The sequence below is a fragment of the Trachemys scripta genome, chromosome 8 (genome assembly GCF_013100865.1).
Source record: "Trachemys scripta elegans isolate TJP31775 chromosome 8, CAS_Tse_1.0, whole genome shotgun sequence".
Classification (NCBI taxonomy): Eukaryota; Metazoa; Chordata; order Testudines; family Emydidae; genus Trachemys; species Trachemys scripta.
The window spans coordinates 76,603,479-76,616,396 of record NC_048305.1 but is presented as its reverse complement, the minus strand read 5'-3'; the positions used below and the strand labels follow the sequence as shown (position 1 = coordinate 76,616,396).

General features: G+C 42.4%; 1 protein-coding gene across 9 annotated transcripts in view; it reads right to left on the bottom strand.

Annotated features, from left to right (window-relative positions):
• Positions 1–12,799, bottom strand: part of ZNF644 (zinc finger protein 644) — an 88,514-nt gene extending 75,715 nt beyond the window's left edge. The window contains exon 1 of one of the 9 annotated variants that reach the window (XM_034780193.1): positions 12,741–12,799. The gene's annotated coding sequence lies outside the window, so the exon portion shown is untranslated. Of the gene's footprint in view, positions 1–12,168; positions 12,391–12,486; positions 12,600–12,740 lie in introns of those variants that run through there. The other 8 variants (XM_034780191.1, XM_034780192.1, XM_034780194.1 and 5 more) reach the window with 8 other exon arrangements.
• Positions 12,800–12,918: the final 119 nt, after the last annotated feature.

Sequence of the window (12,918 nt, the reverse complement as noted above, 5' to 3'; positions counted from 1 at the left end):
TTTTTTTTCTCTTAATTAATTGGCCTCTCAGAGTTGGTAAGACAACTCCCACCTGTTTATGCTCTCTGTATGTGTGTATATATAGCTCCTCAATATATGTTCCATTCTATATGCATCCGAAGAAGTGGGCTGTAGTCCACAAAAGCTTATGCTCTAATAAATTTGTTAGTCTCTAAGGTGCCACAAGTACTCCTGTTCTTCTTTTTGCGGATACAGACTAACACGGCTGTTACTCTGAAGTGTCTTAATACTTCCTCACACATCAATCCTTCTAATCTCTTGGTCAACTTTGTTGCACTTGTCCAAATTCTCTCTAGTTTCTTTCTACTATGAAAGAAATGAACACATTAGACTATACCTAGAATAATCATTTCAGTTTTTATGGAGATATACCTATCTCATAGAACTGGAAGGGACCCCAAAAGGTCATCGAGTCCAGCCCCCGGCCTTCACTAGGCAGGACCAAAGTACTGATTTTTGCCCCAGATCCCTAAGTGGCCCCCTCAAGGATTGAATTCACAACCCTGGGTTTAGCAGGCCAATGCTCAAACGCTGAGCTATCCCTCCCTATATTCAAGAGTTAAGACAAATTAACTAACAATGTGAAGTTAATACGCATAAATTAAAGCATATTAGTTCACTGTGGCTTAATCTCAAGGAAGATTCATTGGTAACTTCCAATGCTACTTCCCCCAGGACCCGCAAACATTTAAAACCTCCTGATTCTAGGGCAGAGCTAAGGCAGCACACACGTGGAATCAGCCTTCTCAATCTCCCCAACATCAGTTAGATCTAAAAAGAATCAACACTATGCAGCCACTTTCCTTCTTGGAGGATCAGGTTGAGATAATAACCTCTTTTGACTTGTAGGTTATTAGTCCATTAGGGGCCAATTAAATTTGATCACTGCCAACAAAGAAAGCACGCTGCAGGGCCCCTCCTTCTGGCTGCAGAGGGCTGAATAAGGTTCCCTCCAGGCCCATTACTCAAGCTCCAGAGACTGACCATGCAGGATTTGGACTGCAAACCTCTTCTTGATACCCAGATGACAGATCTAACAAAAATAAATAAACCAAAGTTTTGGGCTTTAAGCAGGAATCACTAGGTGAAATTTGGTAACCTATGTTATACAGGAAGCCAGATTATATGATTGTAATGGTCCCTTCTGGCCTTAAAATCTATGAATGTACTGAAGTACCTGTATGGTATTTTTGTAAATATTGTGACACTTTAATTCTACTAGAGCTCAGATGGTGTCTTCCAAGTTCTGTTTCCATTACTGATTCTGTTCCTTGTGCAGATCTGGGCGTGCATGTTGATGCACATTGCTACGGGTGCAATGGTGGAAAGTAGTGATAACCTTCCATACAACTACAGCTGAGTGGCTGTGCTAAGAAAGGCAAATTTTTATTTTATAGCTGAACACTATTTCTTTCACTGCATTTTCTTCCTAGGATTCACATGTTGGCACTTGTCCAGGATATAGTCCAGAAGGAATGGTTCTCTCTAGCCCAGCAAGTTTCTCCAAGTTGCCTGTGCCATCTCTGTAGCAGTGGAACCCACAGCGAATTTACCAATCGAAGGAAAACCAACAGGTAAATATTACCTCCTGGAAAGTTTAAATGTAAGGCCCTTATGGAGAGGGGGGGGGGGGGCTAACTTCACTTAGGTTGGTTGACATCCAAATTACAATAAATATTACTTCTTTTCTCCTGCTGGGATCTGGCTCATAGGAACTACTGCTAAGGCAGCTCCCTGAGAAAACTGCCAATCCTACCCCCCAGTATTTACACTGCTTTAGTGTCCAATACATCCTAGCCTTTGTACAGACATATAGGAAGACAATCCTGTCCCAAAGCATTTACAATCTAACAAATTTAAAAAAAAAAAAAACAAAAAACAAAAACAGACAGACAAAAGTTGTCAAAAGGATACTACACAGTCAAAACTGTCAGAATGCTGATTGGCACGGTCTTATTTGATTATATACAGAAAAACATGGAACTATCACCAACTGTCTTGCTACTTTGACACTGTTAGTTCTTATGTTTAATTTTTAAATATACAAAATATCCCCAACTGCTGTTATATCTATTTGTATGGAATATGGTCTAGATGAAGCTCTGTAAAGCGGGTGCATAACTCGCTGAAAGATTGTATTGAGTAGTTTTCACTATCAAACTGGGAGGGTATATCAAGTGGGGTTTCTTAAGGGTTCTTCTGTCTTAGGTCTGGTACTAATTCAATATTTTCATTAATGACGTGGATGATGGAATGGAGAGTATGATTATAAAATTTTCAGATGACACTTAGCTGGGAGGGGTTGCAAGCACTCTGGAAGATGGGATTAGAATTTAGAATCTTGATAAATTGGAGAATTATTCTGAAATTATAGTAACAGAGGGGTAGCCGTGTTAGTTCTGAAATTATAGTAATGAAGACAAGTGAAAAGTATTGCACTTACAAAGGAAAATTCCAATGCACAAATATAAAATGTTAAGTAAACTGGCTGGGAAGCAGTACTGCAGAAAAGGATCCAGGTTATAGTGGATCACAAGTTGAATGAGTCAACACTGAGATGCTGTGACAAAAAAGGCAAATTTATTCTGGAATGTATTAACAGGAATGCCAGATGTAAGACATGGGAAATAATTGTTATGCTCTGGTCAGCGCTGGTGATGCCTCAGCTGCAGTACTGTGTCTTATTTTTGGGCACCATACTTTAGGAAGGATGTGAACAACTTGGAGAGTCCAGAGGAGAGCAACAAAACTGGTAAGAGGTTTAGAAAAAATGACTATGAAGAAACGTTGAAAGAACTGGGCATTTTTAGAGAACACTCAAGAAGGAACATAACAGTCTTTCAAATACATAAACAGTTATTATAAAGAGGACAGTGATCAACTCTTCTCTAGGTCCACCAAGGTTAGGACAAGAAGTAATTGGCTTAAGTTTGCAGCAAGAAGATTCAGATTAGATATCAACAAGTTTTTCCTAACTATAAGAATAGTTAAGAACTACAAGAAGTTATCTAGGGAGGTTGTGGAATCCCTGTCATTTGAGGTTTCTAAGAACAGGTTAGATGAACACCTTTCAGGGATGGTCTAAGTATACTTAATTCTGCCTCAGTGTAGGGGAGTGGTCTAGAGATGACCTCATCGGGTTCCTTCAGGCCCTATAGTCCTATGATTCTCCATCTTCAACCCATCCATTCTTTATAACTAATCTGGGTAATTCACCAATGCCTTCTTTCTTTTTTCTGCTTCAGGAAAGTTGTCACAGTACAATATCAATCTCTTGCCGACTGCTCTTTATAAAAATGCAGTCTATCTGGTTATTTGTTTTTCATTTCACAGAAGACAGGACAAAGTTTTCAAAACAAGTTTAGAATTTGTCAGCTTCAGTGCAATGTTCTTATAAAGTGTACTAAATCTGTCCTATTGGGTTCCTCAATTTTTCAAAGCTCTAACCAAGTACAGCAAAGGTCAACTTAGTACCTTGATTGAGGCCAACCTAATTAAACAAGAGTAAGGGAACCAGGAGTTGCTAAATGCAGGAGGACAAAGTACATACACAAATGTGGGATAGAACTGAGAAGAAATAAACTGCAATAACCATTGCTGCCATACACAGATTCAGTGCACCAGGGTGCAGTGCATAAGCACAGAGGGGGACATGATCCCTCCCCCCCGTTTCTTTTTTTTTTGCTTTTGCACTCAGACAGTACTGGCAATGTTTATACAATACTAGAAGCATTTTTGTGTGAGGACACAAACCTGGTCTACATTAGGAAAATTTTCTAAAAATTTCCCACTATGCCCAGAACTGGTCTTAGTAACATTAGGACAAAGTTTCATTGATATGGCGGTATAAAGAGGTCCAGCCGTAGGAACCGTGTCTATACAAGGGTTCCACTCATGCCAGTGGTAACATTGGACATACAATTTTTGGTAAAATTCCCCTAAAAGTATACAAAGCATAAAAACAGTGAATTCTAACAAGTGAGGCACTGTCCTGAAAAGTTTGAATAAGGTTAACTACATGCAACTGGTAAGTAGAAAGCTTTTGCTAGTGAACATGAGTCAAGCCATCTCTCTTGCAGCCTTAAGATTTCACTTTAAGAAGTTTCTAACCCTTAAGGTTTGCAAAGAAACTTTCAAATATGAAATGAATGTACACCAATTCATTTTTGAGTCTGCACAGAACTCCAAATCTGCTGTCCATTGCCACAAAGTTCAATTAACAAGACTGGTCAGTTACCATTTCCTTCCAACAGCTACAGCAGACAGAACTTAAAATTTAACAGACACCCTCTATTCAGAAGCGAACACAAAAGATGGAGCCCCAAAGAGGGTCAGCCCAGCCTTCATGCTACCTCAAGTTGTTGGGTAGGAACGCAGTGTGCTTTGGACAGCTCCTAGGTAAAAATCTCAGCATCCTCCTTTCCCAGGAGCTGGACAACAAAAAGTAGCTAAACTTTTCACCAGACAACATAAGGATCATCTTTTCAGTTTACCACAAAATTAATCATTTTAATGTTATACAGTTTGGCTTTGTTAAGGAATACCTAATTTTTCTTCCATTTTTAACATATAGAAGTTTAATAATCCACATGTATAGCACAGGACATTACTTAAGAAACACCAACACATCCAATGAAAGCTACAGAATTTACACCTCATTTTGCCGTGTTCAGTGAGCCATAGGTCTGTAAAGTGAGGTATTACCATGTAGACTTGCCAATTACTGATCCACAAAATGAGTGCCCCTACAGAAAAACTGGGATAATCCTGTCTTCTGTCATCAACGACTGTAAAACAGCTGAAGAGCAGCAATTCTAACTCCTCCTCCCACAAGGCTTTCTGATTAATATCTTATTTGCTTGATTTCTTTTGCATTTGGAAGTCCCATAACATTATCCAATCGTGGCTTCATATAAATGAACTAAATAGTGGTAACTGAAATTATTTATAAAAATAACAGTACTTGTGGCACCTTAGAGACTAACAAATTTATCTGAGCATAACCTTTTGTGGGCTACAGCCCACTTCATCAGATGCATGTAGTGGAAAATGCAGTAGGAAGATATATTTATACACAGAGAACATGAAACAATGGGTGTTACCATACACACTATAAGGAGAGTGATCAGTTAAGGTGAGCTTTTATCAGCAGGAGAGGGAAAAAAACTGTTTGTAGTGGTAATGAAAATGGCCCATTTCCAGCAACTGACAAGGAGATATGAGGAACTGTAGGGGGGGTGGGGGAATAAACATGGGGAAATAGTTTTACTTTGTGTAATGGCCCATTCACCTACTACAGGACAGGCCCAACAAAGAAAACAACAGAACGCCATTAGCCATCACCTTCAGCCCCCAACTAAAACCTCTCCAGCGCATCATCAAGGATCTACAACCTATCTGAAGGATGATCCATCACTTTCACAGATCTTGGGAGACAGACCAGTCCTTGCTTACAGACAGCCCCCCCAAACCTGAAGCAAATACTCACCAGCAACCACACACCACACAACAAAAACACTAACCCAGGAACCTATCCTTGCAACAAAGCCCATTGCCAACTCTGTCCACATATCTATTCAGGGGATACAATCATAGGACCTAATCACATCAGCCACACTATCAGAGGCTCATTCACCTGCACATCTACCAATGTGATATATGCCATCATGTGCCAGCAATGCCCCTCTGCCATGTACATTGGCCAAATCGGACAGTTTCTACGTAAAAGAATAAATGGAGGACACAAATCAGACATCAAGAATTATAACATTCAAAAACCAGTTGGAGAACACTTCAATCTCCCTGGCCACTCGATTACAGATCTAAAAGTGGCAATATTACAACAAAAAAACTTCAAAAACAGACTAACGAGAGACTGCTGAATTGGAATTAATTGGCAAATTGGACACCATTAAATTAGGCTTGAATAAAGACTGGGAGTATATGGGCCATTACACAAAGTAAAACTATTTCCCCATGTTTATTTTTCCCCCCCTACAGTTCTTCATATCTCCTTGTCAATTGCTGGAAATGGGTCATTTTCATTACCACTACAAACAGTTCTTTTTCTCTCCTGCTGATAAAAGCTCACCTTAACTGATCACTCTCCTTATAGTGTGTATGGTAACACCCATTGTTTCATGTTCTCTGTGTATATATATATCTTCCTACTGCATTTTCCACTACATGCATCCGATGAAGTGGGCTGTAGCCCACGAAAGCTTATGCTCAAATAAATTTGTTAGTCTCTAAGGTGCCAAAAGTACTGCTGTTATTTTTGCAGATATAGACTAACACGGCTGCTACTCTGAAACCTGTCATTATAAAAATAAGTGTCCCTCAAAATAATTTGACAATATATATTTGTTTATAAAGTCAATTTGCATCATTTTACTTCCCTTATTAAAACTGAGTAAGGGAAATTGCAAATTTGAACGGCAAGACTACATTTAAAGAATTGCAATTCCATTTTTAAAAAATTTAAACATTTACGTCATAGACATGTCACTAGTTAGTTATTTTAGGCACCCTTGGAAGTAGTCACCCATACACTGACACTATACTAGAAGTTCTAGCAATCACAGAACTGGAAGGGATCTAGTCCAGTCCCCTGCACTCATGACAGGACTAGGTATTATCTAGGCCACCTCTGACAGGTGATTGCCTAACCTGCTCTTAAAAATCTCCAATGATGGAGATTCCATAAGCAATTTATTCCAGTGCTTAACCACCCTGACAGTTAGGAAGTTTTTCCTAATGTCCAACCTAAACCTCCCTTGCTGCAATTTAAACCCATTGCTTCTTGTCCTATCCTCAGAGGTTATGACAAACAATTTTTCTCCCTCCTCCTTGTGACAACATTTTATATACTTGAAAACTGTTATGTCCCTTCTCAATCTCCTCTTTTCCAGACTAAACAAACCCAATTTTTTTCAATCTTCCTTCACAGATCATGTTTTCTAGACCTTTAATCCTTTTTGTTGCTCTTCTTTGGACTTTCTCCAATTTATCCACATCTTTCCTGAATTGTGGCGCCCAGAACTGGATACAATACTCTAGTTGAGGCCTAATCAGCGCGGAGTAGAGTGGAAGAATTACTTCTTGTGTCCTGCTTATAACACACCTGCTAGTACATCCCAGAATGATGTTTTCTTTCTTTTTTTTTTTTTTTTTTTTTTAGCAACATTGTTACTTTGTTGACTCATATTTAGCTTGTGATCCACTATGATCCTCAGATCCCTTTCCACGGTACTCCTTCCAAGGGAATCATTTCCCATTTTGTATGTGTGCAACTGCTTGTTCCTTCCTAAGTGGAGTACTTTGCATTTGTCCTTATTGAATTTCATCTTATTTACTTCAGACCATTTCTCCAGTTTGTCCAGATCATTTTGAATTATAATCCTATCCTTCAAAGCACTGACAACCTCTCCCAGCTTGGTATCATCTGCAAACTTCTCTATGCCATTATCTAAATCACTGATGAAGATACTGAACAGAACCGGACCCAGATCCCTGCAGGACCCCACTCATTATGCCCTTCCAGCATGACTGTGAACCACTAATAACTACTCTCTGGGAACAGTTTTCCAACCAATCTGAACTTCATACTGATTTAATCCTAATATTAACATTGCCTTGTCCTCCTATGAATTTCAAGAAATGCTGAAAGACTAAACATTGTATCATCATTCATCTGGTCAATTACACATGAGTAACTGCTAAAACTGCTCAAAATCAAAAAGTATAAATAATTCTTAGAATTCTAATTCTAATTATTTACAGATGGAGCTGGTGAATTTAGTCATTTCTACAGTACTAACTCCCATTCCATAAATATTAGCATCATGCTTATGCTAGTTTGAAAGGGAGTTTTAAATATTATCCAGTTCACTAGAAACATTAAATAAACTAGTTAACATTGGGGGTAGATGAAAACAAAAATGCATACTCACTGTTAAGCCAGTTTCTTCCCCCTTGAACCTAAGTAGCAATAATAAACTGTGCTTATTCATCACAATAGCTACTGTATACTGCTAAACAGGCAAAGCGCACACAACTACTCATTTATCTTACACTTCAAATAATACAAATCAAGGAATCAAAATATAAGTGGATTTCTCTTATTCAAAGACCAACTATTTAAATTTGAGTATTGTCCAATTCTGAGCAAAACACAACTCATACCCAGATCTAGGATGACTGTTACAAACGGAATAACAAGGAACATTACTCTTTCTAAAGAATACATACTCACGTCAACGATCTGGAAATCTTATATTAAAGTCTATCCAAAGTCATTGATCAGTGCCTTTTCTTGGCAGGCAGCAGGAGCACATTTACCATGAAACAAACCATGCAGTGGCACAGGGCCCCCAGTAATGGGGGGCCCCCCAAAATGCAGGACAAATATCTGACAACCAGCCCGAGTCCCAGGCAGGCTGCCTGCATGCTGTGGCCGGTGGCCCCATGCCACTCCCAGAAGCGGCCGGCTGCTGGCACAACTCTGCGTGCCCTTGCTCGGGAGGAGGGAGGCAGCTCCACGCTGCCCCCTCCCCGGGCAGTGCATGGCGATCCACTGCCCCCTCCCCCCAAGGGGCGTGCAGAGAAGTGCTAGCAGCACGGCTAAGGACAGGCTCTCTGTCCGCTCCGCCTCCCTCCCTCCCTCCACACCATTTTGCTCCCGGAAGTAGCCGGAATGTCCCTGTGGCCCCGGGGGGGAGGTGTGTCTCTCTCCACACACAGCTCCCATTGTCCAGGAACTGTGGCCAACGGGATCTGTGGGGGTGGTGCCTGTGGGCAGCACCACACAGAGACCCCCTTGCCTCCCCCGCCTAGGAGCCGCTGCCAGAGGGGTGTGTGTGTGCTGGTCACTTTGGGGTCCATGCCACCCTAGGTAAGCGCTGCCCCCCTCCCACACCCTAAACCCCTGCCCCAGCCCTGAGCCTGTACCCAGCACCCAAACTCCCTCCCAGAGCCCGCACTCCTTCCCCCTCTTCCCATACCCCAAACCACTGCCCCAGCCCAGAACCCACCCCCAGCACCCAAACTTCCTCCCAGAGCCTGCCCCCTGCAGCCCCTCCTGCACCCCAAACCCCACCCCAATCAAGGTACCTCACTTTATTTTCATTTACTTCCCATTACTTATAATATAGGAGGAGAAAGAAAAAAAGAATGAAAAACGGGGGGGGGGGGGGGGGGGGGGCGACACAAGAGAGAATGTTCTTTTTCTTGGCTGGGTCCCAAGGGGGAGCTCCCAAAAATGAAGCTGTGCATAGGGCCCCACTAATTTTAAGTTTCAGAGTAGCAGCCATGTTAGTCTGTATCCGCAAAAAGAACAGGAGTACTTGTGGCACCTTAGAGACTAACAAATTTATTAGAGCATAAGCTTTCGTGGACTACAGCCCACTTCTTCGGATGCATCCAAAGAAGTGGGCTGTAGTCCATGAAAACTAATTTTAAGTCCGCTACTGGCAGGCAGCTGTCATCTCAGAACCTAACTGAATCCTGCACCGAAAGTATTGCTGTATCTATGGTCTAATTCATGGAATTTTAAAGAAGTGAAGGAAACTATACTTAATATGGCAGTGCACAGCAAAGACAGGAGGCATATTTCTATGGCCTCTGAATAATACAAGTGTGAAAGTACTGATGTAAGTAGTACACACACAAATGGAACAGCAAACATTCAGAAGTTTTGAATTTTAAGGGGAACAGCATGTTCGGGCAAAGAAGCGCATGAAAAAGGATGCTTTTTCTCTCTCCGCATCCCACCTTATTTTATTTTTTTTTAAATGGGGAAAAGGCACTCCTCCAAGGATACTTCCCCCCCACAATTTTAAACTCAAACAGCTTTTCAAGTCTATAAGTAAACCTATCAGTGCTCAAAATTAAAAACCTACAGGTCAGTAACTGTATAATTAATACTGTCCATCACTTAGCATTTTTTCCAAAGTGTGTGTTTTCTAGGGGTGATTTTGAGGAACTTGAAGCAAAAATGCATGTGCATTAGTACGTTCAGTTTATACATACAGCTATACGCACAAATCTTCTTGATGATAAAATGCAGTCATCCCTTAAATTCAAGAAATATCCATAAATAAATTCAGAATGCAGTTATTTCAAAATGGAAAATATTACTCCCATTGTTCATTATACTGTTTATTCAACTGCTGACGCTAGCACTCTGACACATGTTCCAGTCAAGTGTTACATTGCTAGAGAAGACATGTAGGATGCTCAAAGTCCTCATCATCTTCTCTTCTGACTACCCAGGTCAGCTAAATGGAAACAGCAGAGACAGATTTCAAGATAACACTGCAAGAAAACATTTCTAACTCAAAAACTTTATAAGTACTTTGTATGGTTTTGTAGCTAGCATCTAGCACTACAGAATCTAAAGATTTATAGATATTGTATATTCTGGAGAAAATTCAGAAAGTAGGAGGGGGAAGGTGTTGCACTGAAATCAGAGGAAAAGCACTGAAACACAGAGTTTTTATATTAAAATGTATGAAAGTCATACAAGGAGTATACAGACACAGTATTCTGGCTTTCCTTTAGTTATTTCCATTACACAAAAAAAAATATAGTGAGATTAGTGACCAATTTATTTTTGCATCCCTTCTCTCATACATGTTTATTTGAGAAACAGAATGTCACTTTTTGACGCAAGAAACAAACATCCAGTTTTAAAAGCTTTACTGGGATGGCTGTGGAAGTAATACATAAATTAATATTCTGAAGCTGACTGCAAATTCTGGTTATAATTCATGAATATTTCTATACCACATCACTTTGCTATCTTATTGACAGGTTTGCAACAACAGCTCTGATTATAAGTCAGTGTAATAGGATTGTCACACTGCACTGCTCCTCCATGCACTCTGCTTAAACTCTTCTCCAGTAAGGGAATTGCTGCATTCTCTCTGCATCTAAGTGATCCATTAGCAGCTTTTCAAGATTTATTTTCTCTGTCTAATCACTCCACTCCTGCAGTCTTCAAAATCAGCTGCATCATGTAATCCTGGTAGTGAAGAATTTTATGCAGAAGGGTTAAATTAAATTGTGGAAGTCTTGAAGCATCTTACTCATCTTAGTGTAGTAAGATTCTTCTGTTTAAAATTATTTCACATCTTGAACCAAACAAGTAATTTAGAACCTACTTTTAATGGAAAAAATATTATGAAGAATTCCTGATATAAAGCTACATACAGCTATAATCCCATCATGGAGTTTGAGAAACACAACTATTCAAAAGTTGCTCTCGTGGTTTAGGTCCTCATTAAGCTACTCAAGATAAAATGGTTGCCTTGGTTGGGTGCATATGGTTTCTAATATGCTTTTAACTACTAAATTCCATGACACAGCCTTCATAATTAAATTAACTGCTAGAAAATCAGAATATCACTTTTCAATATTGCAAGTGAGATTTTGCTTAAAGTGTTATTTTTGTGCAACGCCAATGGGAACCTATTTGGGCACATTTTTATTAATGGCATGTCTTATCAGCTTACAGTCCACAGAGTCACAATGCATGCCTTTTCAACAGGCCTAAAATACATATAAGGCATTGAAAGAAGGAAAACTTATTTTGGGATTTTGAACAAGTGGCACAATGGCAAAGGGGCTTCAACTTCAAAGAGAATCTGAGCCCACAGATACAATTTTAACACCTGAACTACTAACTTTTTTTTAGCTATTGTAAGCCATCTGCATATTGTGAAGCATGTGCCCAGAAGACAGTGATGATGCCACCATATTCATAGCACAGGCTTCTCAGACTCCACAATAGGCCACAGACTTGCCAGCTTCAGTAACAATGACATACGTTTTGCTGACCTCCCGGCGTCATGCAAACGGGACAAATGTTGGAACAGACTTAGCACCACACCCAGGTGGGGACGCCACATTCTGCCACCGTGTGTGGCAAGCCCCACTTCACTGCTGTGCCTAGAGGTGGCACCATAGTTGGTAGAACCCACCACGCTCATTTCCACACCCAGGGACATCGGGCCTGCCAGACATCACCGGGGTGACCCCGGCTGCCCTGCAGCTTCTGCATCCTCCTATCCCAGTCTCCCTCTGGGCGCCCCAGCGGGCAGCAGCACAGCCGGCGGGGGCCCTGGCACCGCTGTATCGGGGCTTTACCTCTCCTCCCCGCGCCCCAGCTTCCTCTCGGCTCTGCCGCCCGGCCGGCAATCCCGCGCCCCTGAGGCGACGCCGGGCTCCCCCAGCTCCTCAGCGCCTGGCAATGGCGGCGGCCCCGCTCCCCCTCCCAGCTCCTCGCTCACTGGCTGTGCTGCTTCATGTGACCGAACAAAACCCTCCTCAGCACAGCCCTTTGTGTCCGGCCGGGCCAGGGCAGCGGGGAAGCCGCCCGCTTGCCCGCGCGGGGCTCCGGGGAAGCCCGCTGAGCCCGGCCGCAGCGCCGCCTCCCCCGCTTCGCCTCCCCTCCCCACCACCTACCCTGCGAGGGCGGCCGGGGCCGAGTCCCTTTGCCGCACCAGCTCGGCGACGGCGGCGGCCATGTTCCCTGATGCGGCAGGATGGAGGGGACGCCCCCGAGCCGCTAGGGCAGCCGGCTCGCCCCCCTCGGGTGTCCCCCCCCTGCCCGCGACCGCGCGTTCCGCCCTTTTCCCGCGCGCCCCCTCCCGCAGAGAACCACCATCCCCTCCCCCACTGTCAGCGCCGGAAAAAAAAATCCATAACGGGAAACTCACGGGCTCGCCAGGGTGTGCGTCACACCGCGGTTACGTCCCACGCTCGGCGTCATGACGTCACCGCGCAACTTCCCCCCACAGCAACACACATTGCTCTCTCCCCTCCTTCGGTGAAAAAACGCGCATGCGTTTAACTTTCCCGCTTCAGCACATCGTAGAGCCCCAGCCTCCCCGAGGC